Genomic DNA, 15,290 nt, shown 5'->3' with positions numbered 1-15,290 from the left:
ACAGTTGAAGAAACTGATCAATTTGCAACAGAACTTAACAACTGCACCAAAACGTAAAATTTACTGTTGAGCATGAAACTGACAAGGGTAAATTTTTTTTTGATTTGAAAAGTATTAAATACTGTGGTAAACATATTTAAAACAACGTATGTCACAATCAACAGCTCATCAAGTCACCTCGAGCAACATAAAACGGTATATGACGGGGAAATGCTCAAGAGAACGGAAAAAATTTCACTGGACTCTACATATGAAATACAACTAAAAACATTGAAACTATTAGCCCACAATAACGCTTACAGCTCTGACTGCATCAACAAACTTTACTGCAGAATTAAAGCCAAATGCAGTTATAAATATAGTTCTATGTCTACATCAGAGAGAACTTTTTAGCACCAATAGCTCCTCAAAGCCCTGTGAAGTATGTCTGCGCACCATTTATTCGTAAAGTGTCACATCAGTGCTAAAAACATCAAAATTAGTTTTCCGCCGACAACGAAATGAAAGACAAAATTGTTCATAATTACTTTAACGAATGAAGTACGTCACAATTCATAAAATTAATAATTTTTCCGTGTGTCGCAAATTTTACATTGGCCAAAGTGGTAAATGTTTCAACGTACGACACCGAGAACTCATACGTGCTCTCAGTTCCAACAACCTAAACAAATCAACTTTCGCAGCTCACTTGGTCCAGCATGGAAGCAGAGAGATAATCATCGAAAATATTACATTTTTTCTGAAAAAAGACTACAAATGAATTTGTCAGAAGAATTAGAAATATACAAACACATTGAGAGTGGGATTTTAAAAATGGAAGGAAGCGTTGCCCCTGCCGTGGAGACTCGTTCTGGCCAGGCAGGCATAAAGAAAGCAAACGAACTCTCCCATGGCTCTCAGAGAAAGACAGAAAGAAAGAAAGGGACTGCCTCTAGCGTGTCGTTATGTCGCCATGTTCTCATTTCATCCAAGTGACTACACTGGTAGCACGGATATGAAAAGGAATGAGGCTGCTGACCCCAACAACTAAATAGAAAATAAGGTAAACTCAAATATCTACCAAAAAATCATCCTCCAAGAACCGATAGGTGACATACAAAAATGTACCTGACAAATACTTAATAAAACAGAAGTAATTCAGGGAAAGATAAAATTATGAAGGAGATACGAATATAATGGACCCTTTTCATCTTATCAAAAACAAATATTTTGTTTATTTTTCAGAAATTTTAGGACATTAATCCTTCTGTGGTGTTATGATGCTGTGATTTGTGTTGGCTGAATGAGAATATGTAAAAGACAGAATTTCAGGCAGAATGAAATAAACTTACAACAGTTAATACATAAAGTATTCGTTGCTCGAGATGTTGTACCGAATCCATACTACACGAAATATCAATACTTCTTCAGAGTTATTTCCAGAAAATATGGTCATCAATTCATACTACATGAAAAATCACTTCATCTTCATAGTTTTTCATTCCATAGTCCCACTATAAAATTAAATATTCGGACAATCGAAGCGTGTTAGGAAAGAGACTCCTGCAGTAGTTTAGGTTCGTGTCTAGGAAACTATCGTGATGTATTCTTGTTTCAATAGAATTTCCATTATCCGTCAGGATCACTTTTGCAGATTTTAGCGATTGTTGTTTGAACTACCATCCTTTTCGACACAAAATGACAAGCTAAATGCTTTTGCATTAGACATACTAGTGTCACAGTGGAAGAGCTGAAGTTGCAAAGTTGCAAACTAAAACAAAAACGGCAATAAGGCGAAAGACTGTAGCTGAAATACTGATTGATAGTAAATATTATGTCTCAAAATATCCTTAATTATTCATTTTTGGGATAAATTCCATTCTTTCACGCACTCATGACTCATTCAATACATTGATATACGAGGGTTGTTCAGAAAGTAAGTTCCGATCTGTCGCGAAATGGAAACCACTGGGAAGATCCGGTAAAGCTTTGCACAGATGTGTTGGAGAGGGTCTGTACTATGCCCGACGATCGTGTCGCGTCGCTCTTTTCAGTTTTGAGTGAACAGTGAGCACGTAAAGATGCGTAGGGAATAGCGTCTCCCGCCAAGTATGAGGGCCTGGTTAGAGATTTCGCCTGTGTGATGCAGCCCACATAACACAACTGTCGAGCAGTTCCTTCTTCATGCCAATTCTTGGCCGCACACTGCAAGGGCAATGAAGATGCTCTGCAGCGTTTGTGATGAGAAGTGTTTGACCACCCACAATACAGTCCGTAAGTGGCTCCCCCTGAGTCTCATCTCTGCTCACAAGAACCGCTGGATATGAAGACAAAATTTTTCCACAGACAACGAGCAGCAGACCAGTGCAGATAACTGGCCGAAAGCACAGGTGGCTGCTTTCTATGACGAGGATATTGGAATGTAGATACAACACTGCGGTAACACTCGAAGTTGGAGTGGCAACTATATAGAGAAGTAGGTGGAAGGTGTACCTAACTGTTGAAAATAAAACGTTTCTGGTTTTCACTGTGGTTTCCATTTCGCGACCGATCGGAACTTAATTTCTGGACAACCCTTGTATACAATACCAAGACAGATGTGACTATCCTTCACCACTTCTCCAAATGCCTTTGGACCTCGAGAGCCTTACCTTTATACAGGTGAAAGGTCACAGTCCATCATTACAGTCTACTACACAGAAAATGCTAAAACTGTTTCAACCAGTAACAGCCGAATCTGCTATTTCCAATGCAGAACAGTAAAGAACCGGTTGAATGCATACAACCAATCTCGCCATTTGCTAAAAGCTCTGTGGCTGAGCCAGCAGACTAGCCAACGATCTCGTCTGCTACATGTTTTCAGGAGAACAACAAACCATGTGCATCGGGAAACTGCGGAGTACACGGTCAATGTTACGGACCAAAGTCTCTACACTTTTAAAAGTTGTATAAAGGAAACGTGGCAGTACTTTGCAGAAGACACCTGCTACACCACACAATATAAAGAGAGACGAAATTAAAATTTCACGCTAGCACAGGCGACATAAAACAAAGGTGATCACATAGCTACGCAGCAGAAATAAACAATCGACACTGTGTTTCGGTCACATAGATGACCACACGTCGCAACATCGGCCCCAGGGACGAGTGACGCTTTCAGCAGAACGTGCTCTGAGAGAGAGAGAGAGAGAGAGAGAGAGAGAGAGAGAGAGAGAGAGAGAGAGAGAGAGCGATATTCGTTAGCTCTTGTTATGTGGAGCAACAAGCTATACCTTCGACACAATAACACTTATCAGAGACTTGAGACTGCAGTTAACAGCCTGTAAAAAATTGTTAAATTAACATAGCAGGACGAGTACTGCTTACCACTATTAAAGAAGCTGGTCACATTGAATCATAACGAATAGAGCCTCACATCATTGCCTTCCACCTGACTCCACAAATGTCGCAGTTCTCTAGCTCTGACTTCAGTGTGTCATTAGGATCGATGGCATTGGTTCCGAAGCACTTGATTCACTGATTATTATGGTTAGTCACATTCATGTATTAGCTGTTTCAGCACTTTAAGTGAACACGCTGTTTGCTATACCTGCTTGCTGTTGTTCACTGCATACCACATGGCTGACAAAAAAAAATGTTCAAATGTGTATGAAATCTTATGGGACTTAACTGCTAAGGTCATCAGTCCCTAAGCTTACACACTACTTAACCTAAATTATCCTAAGGACAAACACACAAACACACACACCCATGCCCGAGGGAGGACTCGAACCTCCGCCGAGACCAGCCGCACAGTCCATGACTGCAGCGCCCTAGGCCGCTCGGCCAATCCCGCGCGGAATTGCTGATAGAGAGACTGAATCTCACAGCACTAAAATCATTGTCACTGTTGGGAGAAAGGGCTGTCGAGTTCCCCTGCTCCTAATCATCAATACAAGCACTTCCTGGTGCCAGAGCCTACCTTTCCCCTGGGAACAAGATCAGCTGACTAGACGACAACAGACAGCACAGTACATCACGAGTTATCACAGCCTCCAAGAGTGGTATCGAGGACCCTCTAACACAATGTTTGGGCATAATCTCACGCTAGGACTTCGCCTTCCAGACAGCAGTCCACAAGTTAACAACCGAAGTGGTGTTGGCTACCAACACACCGGAGCCAACAACAGGAGCCAACGGAATTCCTTTCTGTCATTGGCAAGAGGCTTGTTGAGGCTGACGAGAAGACAAAGCACTGTAAATTTGATTGCATAAATATTAAGTTGCTACTCAAACAACACCATCCTGAAAATGAAGAGGTGTCTCCATTCGGCACCCCAACCAATCGGAAAATCAACTGCCTGTCAGCGATGACTAGCGTTTCTACCACTGTACAGTTGATAAACAATCTCAACAGCACATGGTAATGTAGGAGGGCTAGAAAATATTTCAGGCGATGGTAGCTAACAAAATATCGAATACACAAGTTAACACAAACAAGTATCTCTCATTCGTGAGAAGATCTACATCAGCTGTATGCACTATGATCAAATGTGTATCAATACCTGGTTGGTGCAAATATTAATATAAAATCATTCATTCTTTGGCGCTTTTCTTGTTATTGAAACCTCTTCCTTCCTGAACCGCCTATGTCTCTCTCCAACATTATTTCTATCTATAGTGTTATTTCTTTCGTCCTCTGAAATAAACTGAAGAAAAGAAATTATCTTACAGGCAAGATCTCCCAGTAGATCCCTTGTATGCCTCAAATGGCACCTTGGGAAGGGCAGCATCTCTGAAGAACAGGGATAATAATTGGTTTCCCAAGCCAGACTGGGACGATTTTTAATTTGCAGAATTTCCCAGTGTGTGGCCATTTCGCCATCTGGGTGCTTCGCCATACGGCTGCGTGGTCCATCGGGGTACACCACATGTGGTAAATACATCTAAATGATGAAGGCTACTTGGAACAAAGCTTGTTGTATACAACAACGTGTAGACGCAGTCATAAACCCAGAAAATTTTTATTGGAGATGACAACAAGGGAGAAAGCTTACGCTCACAAGAAAGACATTACCTGTTGGCATAGTTACCAGTAACAGTATTACCTACCTGTACGTAGATTTTGTTTACGTCACCTTTACGTACTCAAGTAATTTATAATTGTCCTGATCTTTACACAGCCATTCCACTAATTTTTGTACATTTGGAAGATCTCTAGTCCCCTTGCTCTCTGATCTGCCATCACCCACTATGTATTTTGCCGGTTTATAACATTCCGCCTGCACTTTAACAACATGTTCATACATACTACTGTTCGCAAAACTTTCAACATTCAAGATGAATCCGAGCAAATGCTTCCAAACTAAGAGAATATATACAACAATATTGCAGCTATTAGCGAATAAAAATGCTTAAAAATTATATCAGGTAGTATGTATGGTTCTGTCTGCCGAAAATATTGTAATGCCAAGCACAGTCAATACAGCGTCTCACAGGAGCAATGGTCAGCATCCACGGATATGCCATTAACACCCATTTGAAGCAAAGGTGTCTATATGAACATATGCCCTATTCCGAATGGTTTCCGAGATAGGAGTGGACTGAAAATCGACCCTTTTCGACTTCCTTTGTGGTTATTCCTCAGTACGATTAGTTGACCGCAGTGATCGCCAGGCCTTAAGCCATACAGTTTCTGTTATGTGATTGTACGAAGACTGAGGTGTACAAACCGAAAGGTGTGTACGCGAGATAAAGTGCTTTGTCGCATCATGGACGGTGCTGCCCTCATTAGGAAACATGCAGGGGTTCTCAGACAAGCAGCACAACATATTCGCGCAATAGTCCACAAATGCATTTAAGCTGATGGTGGGATATATGAACGTTTACTGAGAATGTACAAGAGCTGTAATGTCACGTGTACGATAATACTTACAGGTGAACGAGTTAAAAATAGATATTTTTCAAGTGATACTTTGTAAAACGCTTGTTGTAATGTTTAGTTGGCTTTGTATACGTGTAAACCTGACAATGTATTCAATAATTCAGTAACTAGACAATAATGCACATTAAATGAGTTCTGTATTGGAAACCGTATGGAATACGCTATTTGTCCATATGAAGTTCTTTACTTCAAAGGGTCGCTCCTGTCATACCACCGAGTAATGACCGTTTCTTCCGGTACACCCTGTGCAGTGGCTGTGCAGAGACCTAAAAGCAAGTGTCAATATGACGCGGCGATGTCAAAGAGCGCAATATCTGTACATGAGTAAATATGAGCGACAAAGAATGCGGTGCTTGTGAGGGATCACTAGTCCGAAGATGATCGTAAGTCGTATCGAGCGGGTATGGACAATGCAATGTGATCACGGGACTTTATACGGACTGTCCACAGAGCCTGAACAAAGCGTACACTTTTAATTTGATCTTCATTCTGCATGGTGCAAAATGAATTTTCTTACAAAATGAACGACAGCATCTGAACGCAGAAGATCTATCAGTTTTGGTACATCAGGTCTCATGAATAATTAAAAGAAATATGAATTAGTGCGGTGTGCAGCCAAACGTAAATTTTTAGCATTTGACCCAACACTAGTTAGTCTGATTGCATGTCATTGTCGCTGCTTACTTATTCAAAAAGTTTCTCAGCTGGCCTGAAAAGGCTGACATTATTATGGACGATACCATTTGATAGCAGAAATCTTTGTGATTAATTTCCTTTGCCTTCTCAGTGCACATTTTTTGCAGCTGTACATAAAGAAATAGTTAGAAAGTAAAACAGAGCTGCATCTGTAGAGAGGTACAGTATTCAGGGCAGTTGCAGTCCTACCTTTGGTCCACATTACAAGCATCAGGATGCATCTACAGCACTGGCCTTCACGTGTTCGACAGCTTACCTGTGAATGAAGAAAAAAAAAATGATTCAGATCTTTAAATTCTTTTTTATTCCAGTCTATGATCACAATATAAATTCCTTTGACGATGACCAGTTTCAGACAGTAATTACCATCTTCAGATCTCAGTACTTATTTTCTGCTTCTGTGTCGCAGCTGGTGAAACTAGTGCCATGTCTGGCTTACGACAGAGTCAAAAGGCTCTGTAAACTGAAGCAGAAAATCAATACTGAGATCTGAAGATGGTCATTACTGACTGAAAGCAGTCTTCGTCAAAGGAATTTATATTGTGATCACAGACTGGAATAAAAAAAAAAACATTTGACAGTATTGGATCACTGCTCATATTCGCGACTATGTCGCAGCTGGTGAGATAAATCTTTGGCTTCAAGGTAATCAATATTCTGTGGGGAAAGATGCAGTGTGTTCCCAAATTCGTTTTTTCTTTTGTATTTATTTATTATTTGTTTTCGTAAGAAAGAAAGTTCACACACGTATTTGTATCTATTAGAACTAAAGTCGCGCTCTACCAAAACCACAGTTCGGTAGTTTTGGTACACTACATAAATGACGTACCGGTGGCACTGCTAGGGAAGGAAACATAAATGATTGTGTGAGAGATAAACAGGGAGCCGACACCTTCTCTTTGTTTTTTGTTTGTCTGGTTGTTTGTTTTGCAAATAATTAGAGCCGCACATAATTCAGTGTTGGCCTATTGTGTATTTTATGTCCTTACAGTAAGTCAATAAGTAATAAAAATTAGTTGATCGCGTAACTTCTGCTCTTTTATGTAACCAAAGCAATTAGTTTTGTTACAAGTACAGTATAGGTGCACAAACATAAAAAATACATAAAATTATTGTTGTTATTTTGTACTCAGCAGAACGTTATTCATCATCATCAAAGGTAAGAGCTTCCTGTTACTATTGATAAACACGAAAGTTATCAGTAATAGAGACTGTTTTATGTAAGTTGGACGAGGTATGTTTGATATATTTTTGCTTTGCGAGGTTTCTTTTATTTTACCTGTTTGTTGAGCAAATTTCTTTTTCTAGCGCTACACGAGAAATTTGTGTCGTTTCCTTTATTTTTACTACAACATCCCTCTTTTTAACGTCAAAAATTGACAGTTATCGAATAAAATCTGAATTAAATATTGATGTAAATAAATTATACACAACTGCAACCAGTCACTTTTTTCATTAATAATGCTTTATTACATTAACCGGTTTTCGAACCCTTTCAGGTTCATCTTCAAATGATTTCGGGAGAATCCGGGAAGTTACATCATTACTGGTAGTAGCATAATGCTGGGTGCTGGTTTGCGACAGTATAGGCGGCTTTTTTCGTATCTGTCTGCCTCCATTTTGATGACCAGAACACTTTCACACGAACTATATTACTTCACACTTTACCAGCATCCAGCATGCGCTTTACAACTGTTGCTTATAACAGTTGTAAAGCGCATGCTGGCTGCTGGTAAAGTGTCACTGTAAAAGTGTGAACTAATATAGTTCGTGTGAAAGTGTTCTGGACATCAAAATGGAGGCAGACAGATACGAAAAAAGCCGCCTATACTGTCACAAACCAGCACCCAGCATTATGCTACTACCAGTCATGATGTAACTTCCCGGATTCTCCCGAAATCATCTGAAGATGAACCTGAAAGGGTTCGAAAACCGGTTAATGTAATAAAGCATTATTAATGAAAAAAGTGACTGGTTGCAGTTGTGTATAATTTATTTACATTAATATACAGTCACGGTTCTAAAATATCCGTAATGGATAAGCATAAATATTGATGATTTCGATTTTCCTTTAAATACCGTTTATTTCTAAATAACGGACAGGAGTGTAGCTCTTAGAAGAAAAATGTTCCATAGGTTACCCAGCCCTTTATAAATTCGTCACTCAGTTTCTAGATCCTTTACACTTCCAGGTTTTAGGACACTCCAGTAAGAAACTGATCGTAAGCGTAAAGAAAGTGACCGTTATGGGGTAACTGCCAATAGCCATGCAACATACCTAACACACAGGTAATGTGTGTATGATCTTAAATAACCAAAGAAATTAGGAAAACTACCGTAATTTTCGCTTGTTTATTGCATTCTACAGGAGCCTACTGTACTTTTACAATTCTCTTCACCGAGCGAGGTGGCGCAGTGGTTAGCACACTGGACTCGCATTCGGGAGGACGACGGTTCAATCCCGTCTCCAGCCATCCTGATTTAGGTTTTCCGTGATTTCCCTAAATCGTTTCAGGCAAATGCCGGGATGGTTCCTTTGAAAGGGCACGGCCGATATCCTTCCCCATCCTTCCCTAACCCGAGCTTGCGCTCCGTCTCTAATGACCTCGTTGTCGACGGGACGTTAAACAACACTAACCTAACCTAACCAACTCTCTTTACAACTGCTGCTATTAAAGCTTCTATAAGCTACACAGACGTCACTCTTGTTCTACTTTCTATTGTATCACTTTGAACACTGCTTTGTTTTAGCTTTCACTCACGTTACGGAAATTCATTTCTGTATAGTATAAGTAATGAGAAATTTTCTCCATCGTACGTCAGTTCGAAATCAATTTTACATGCTGGCCTTTTCTCCCCTGGACACCGCCAACTTCCTCAGGCAGTTTCGTTGTCCACAATTCTCAGAAATGCCTTCAAGGTTTTACAGATATGTGTCGATAATTTCTTATACACTAACAAGACTAGATTTATATCTTCTTTTCTTTTCCGCGTTAGCCTTTAGGTTCATCTACCATTCCGATGAGGGAACAATGTTTATTACTGTGTAGCTAATCAAATCTTACTCTCCAAATACAGACATCAAAAAAAGTTTTTCATCACCCCTGTTCTCAGAGCTCCTGAAGATAGACATTTACTTTGGATATTGTGTCACAGACACAGTCACACAGTCCCTTTCTTCAGAGATGTCACTAAACCCGCAGAAAGATGTATGCAACCATGCATGAGCAGCGCCTATTAGACGGAGGGGGTCCGACAGCCGATCAGTTCCAGTCATTCCATCAGGAAGGAGGTACACGGCTCGTGTTGTCTGTTGTTCAACCATGCCTAGACGGTCAATACCACGGTTCGATCGCGTCCGCATTGTTACTTTGTGCCAGCGAGGGCTCTCAACAAGGGCAGTGTTCAGGAGTCTCGGAGTGAACCAAAGCGATGTTCTTCGGACATGGAGGAGATACAGAGAGACAGGAACTCTAGATGACACGCCTGGCTCAGGCCGCTCAAGGGCTACTACTGCAGTGGATGACCGCTGCCTACGGATTATGGCTCGGAGGAACCCTGACAGCAAAGTCACCATGTTGAATAATGCTTTTCGTACAGCCACACGACGTCGTGTTACAACTCAAACTGTGCGCAATAGGCTGCGTGATGCGCATCTTCACCCCCAACGTCCATGGCGAGGTCCATCTTTGCCACCACGACACCATGCAGCGCGATAAAGAGTGGCCCAACAACATGCCCAAAGGACCGCTCAGGATTGGCATCACATTCTCTTCACCGACGAGTGTCGCATATGCCTTCAACCAGACAATCGTCGGAGATGTGTTTGGAGGTAACCCGATCAGGCTGAACGCCTTAGACACACTGTCCAGCGAGTGCAGCAAGGTGGAGGTTCCCTGCTGTTTTGAGGAGGCATTATGTGGGGCCGAAGTACACCACTGGTGGTCATGGAAGGTGTCGTGACGGCTGTACGGTACGTGAATGCCATACTCCGACCGATAGTACAACCATATCAGCAACATATCGGCGTTGCATTCGTCTTCATGGGCGACAATTCACGCCCCCATCATGCGCATCTTGTGAATGACTTCCTTCAGGATAATGACATCACTCGACTAGAGCGGCCAGCATTTTCTCCAGACATGAACCCTATCGAACATGCCTGGGATCGATTGAAAAGGGCTGTTTATGGACGATGTGACCCATCAACAACTCTGAGGGATCTACGCCGAATCGCCGTTGAGGACCAACAGTGCCTTGATGAACTTGTGAATAGTATGCCATTACAATTTCAGGCAGGCATCAATGCAGGAGGACGTGCTACTGGGTATTAGAGATACCGGTGTGTACAGAAATCTGATTCTAAATTAAATTATCTTCTAGCATCTATTGTGCAATGACCTGGTAGTATTGTCTAACAAATTATGACTAGCACTAAGCTCAAACTACAATTACACCACCAGCATCTAAATCTAGATCGTTTTGAGTATGTATGTTAGAGAAAACACCTGCTACTCTTAAAAAAAAACAGACACTTCTGCTGCTTGTATGCTATTCAACTGCTGATTTTATTTCACATTTATGAAAAAAATTATATAGCTTATATAACTTCACAGAACGACCATCATCTGTCTATATACTGGAAAAGTACAATTACACCACCAGCATCTAAATCTAGATCGTTTTGAGTATGTATGTTAGAGAAAACACCTGCTACTCTTAAAAAAAAAAAAAACAGACACTTCTGCTGCTTGTATGCTATTCAACTGCTGATTTTATTTCACATTTATGAAAAAAATTATATAGCTTATATAACTTCACAGAACGACCATCATCTGTCTATATACTGGAAAAGTAAGGATCTATCTATGCTAGAGAAGTAAGAACCCATGAAATTCACCCAGTTGTTCCTTAATATCACGCAAGCAAATTTATAGCCTGTCATACCGTATATCATTGTCGAACAAAGGACCAGCGGCCGTAGAAGTAAATTTATATTAGAATTTAATTGCCTTGTGGCTCGTAAATAAGATGTGTTGCGACCACAGTGCTATATCACCGTGCTGCCAGAACTAGGAACACGAATTAGCCAGAAACTTTCCGATGAGTATTGGAGCCGCGAAGCTGCCGTAATTATGATATCTCATTTTAATATTAGGCCACCACGAGAACGTAATTAATTTCGTAATCCTCGCGATATTAATCAATAAAACAAAACCATTCTATGATATTAAGATATTTCAGCATTCCCCCTACGCGTCCCACTCACAAACAATAATTATGCAATAAAGGAATTGCTTAGCTCACGAAGAGAACGTAAATTGGCGCCACATTAATTTTCGGGCCTTTTTTACTGTGGACAAATAAATACATCACCTTAACTTCATATTAGCTTGTTAAGTATTCTATCCTGGCACCATTGGGTTTCTGGCATGTTCTTTTAAAACTATCAGGTGTATCTCGCATTTCAACCTTCAATTCCCGCCTTGAAGAAACTCGCCGTTGGCTTACTGTCTGTCCACACTTTTCCTTCAGAGCAGTTTTAATGTAAGCACACACACATGTAAGCAGAAATTCGTTGCCGAGTCATTTTTCTGTTCTACAGTCAGTGCCACAAGAAATTGTACGCCATAATTTTAAATGTAACGTCCGCAGCGACATCCCTGATAGTGGTCTCGAATCTATAATCAATGCCCTTTTGCACAGTGTATAGATAAACAGTGTTTTGTTTTGTCGATTGTAGTTTAAAATGAGTGCAAAATATTTGAATCGTCAGGAAGGAGTGTTCAAAAAATGGCTCTGAGCACTATGGGACTTAACATCTATGGTCATCAGTTCCCTAGAACTTAGAACTACTTAAGCCTAACTAACCTAAGGACAGCACACAACACCCAGTCATCACGAGGCAGAGAAAATCCCTGACCCCGCCGGGAATCGAACCCGGGAACCCGGGCGTGGGAAGGAAGGAGTGTGCCTTGGAAATCATCCAAAGGGACCACAGCTTTTATATCGAACAGCTGCTAAAATTCTTAGAAAGTCAAAGACGTTCGTTACGAAGTGGGTCAGACGATATTATTTAGAGGTTGAAAACGTGGATGATTTAGCGGAGAGAGGGCTAAGGCGCCAAGCTATCATCGATAATGGCGGAAACTGGATTAACAAGTAGGTAATTGTGCAATTAGTAATAACATGTATTTTCATGCAGGCATAAAGTAGTGTATTTTATTTCAAACAGATAACGGCGAACACTTTCTTGTGCAACCCGTACTTCGTCAGTATCTCGACGTTTCTATCCCCACGTTGGAACCCTCTTCTGGAGCTTTCTGTCTACAGGTGAAAATGTTTCTTTGCCTAACGTACTTGTTTAAGTGTAGCTAACCTACCAGCATCAAAGTAGGATGCTGTCTTCATTTCTCTATAGTCGTTGGATGTTGTGAACTGTAAAGTGAAGATCGTCGAACGGACGTCATTTTCATTGTGCAGCTCTATCCTGGAAGATTTTTTTCTTCGGTAGGTATACCACCCTGCCTTGCAAGCTTCATAGTTCTGCTTCTACTGCGAAACTAGCAGTCCTCAAAGAAACGATGCAATGGCTTAGTCACAGCACAGGGGATTGTTTCCAGACTGAAAGAAGAAAAAGTGCTGGCAGACACAATGCTGTGAGGGTGAATCGTGAGTCGTCCTTGGCTGGCTCAGTCGGTGGAGCAGCTGCCCGCGAAAGGACAGGGAACCACATTTTTCTGACGCCCAGTACGCAGTATTAATCCATCAGGAAGTTTTAAACGCGGAATAATCTTTGGAACGAACATTGATCTCTGGTGCAACTAATCGAGAAAGATGTCAGAGTACTTTCATTCCATGTGACGCCTAGCACCGTTGTGACAATGAAAACGTATCTTCTGAAGTAAAGCGTCCACGCCGTAATTTCTTCCATTTAAACTAGTGTAAATACGCTCACGACCTAGATGCCGAACATCAATGTGAGATTACATCGTATTGCCTGAATAAGCATATGGGAAAAATTGCCCATGGTTAGTAATTTTGAAACAGTGAAATTATATGTTAAAAATATTATTTCTTCAAGCAAGCGTATAATTTTCAAGTATTATGTTTATTTTCTAAGTTACTCGAAAGAATCGATGATGTGATTGTATGGTCGAAAATGATATACCGTATTCTGAATGTAGAACTGGGAAGCAGATGGAGGAAAACTGTCAGCGACAAGTAACAGGAACACTCATTCGAATACGTGTACAGGAACTGTAGTGGAGCTTAATCAAGACTGAATTCCACGCAGTCGCGAACACATATGTTCTAAATAAAGTACTTTCAAAACTGATTCAAATGGCTCTGAGCACTATGGGACTCAACATCTGAGGTCATCAGTCCCCTACAACTTAGAACTACTTAAACCTAACTAACCTAAGGACATCACACACATCCATGCCCGAGGCAGGATTCGAACCTGCAACAGTAGCAGTCACGCGGCAGACTGAAGTGCCTAGAACCGCACGGCTACCGTGGCCGGCTAATAAAGTACTCGTATCCGTTTGAAATCATCTTAAGGAGGGTGTAATTATATTGAACCAGAACTGCATGTGGAATTTCAGCATGTTACCCACATCATGTAACAGCTGGAAGAACATCCCGTCACAATAAGATAGATGTCAGTTTTTTCTCAGATAAGTTCCATCGAACATCTCACGTGTCACGCACCAAATTGTCGCTCATAAAATAAGTGCTGTTTCCCATGGAAGCACAAGTAATAATTGCCGAGGGCAGGAAGATTAATAATTGATGTCCCACCTAAATCTACATCTAAATATATACTCCGCTAGCCACCAAGCGGTATGTGGCGAAGGGAATAATTCGCGCCAGTCATATTTCCCCCCCCCCCCCCACCCCCCCCCCCTCCTCCTCCGTTACATTCGCGGATCGCGTGAGGGAAAAACGACTGTCTGAACGCCTCAGTACGAGCCCTAATGTCCCTTACCTTTGAATGGTTATCATTGCGCAATTTGAAAGTTGGTGGTAATAATATATGCTCTACATTCTCGGTGAAGATCGGATTTCGGAATTTAGTCAGCAGTCCCTTCCGTTTAGCGCGCCCTCTATCTGCAAGTGTGTCCCACTTCAAACTTTCTATGAGATTTGTAACGCTCTCGCGATGGCTAAATGTACCAGTCACGAATCTTGCCGCTCTTCTTTGGACATTCTCAATCTCTTGAATCTGTCCCAACTGGTAAGGGTCCCATACAGACGAACAATATTCTAAGACTGGACGAACTAACGTATTGTAAACAATTTCCTTTGTTGAAGGACTACATCGCTTCCAATAAACCGCAATCTAGAGTTCGCCTTGCCCGTTACTTGCGCAGTCTGATCATTCCATTTGAGATCATTTCGAATAGTCACGCCCAGATACTTGACGGATGTTACCGCTTCCCAAGACTGGGCATTTATTTTGTACTCGTACATTAATGGGGATTTTCGCCTTGTTATACGCAGTAGATTACACTTACTAATATTGAGAGACGACTACCAGTCAATCCTGCAAATCCTCATTGATTTGTTCACAACTTTCGTGTGATACTACTTTCCTGTAGGCTACAGTATCATTGTCAAACAGTCTAATGCCGCTGTCAATACCATCAACTAGATCTTTTATGTAAATCGTAGAAAGCAGGGGACA

The sequence above is a fragment of the Schistocerca piceifrons genome, chromosome 1 (assembly GCF_021461385.2).
Source record: "Schistocerca piceifrons isolate TAMUIC-IGC-003096 chromosome 1, iqSchPice1.1, whole genome shotgun sequence".
Lineage (NCBI taxonomy): Eukaryota > Metazoa > Arthropoda > Insecta > Orthoptera > Acrididae > Schistocerca > Schistocerca piceifrons.
Note: the sequence above shows the minus strand (reverse complement) of the source record.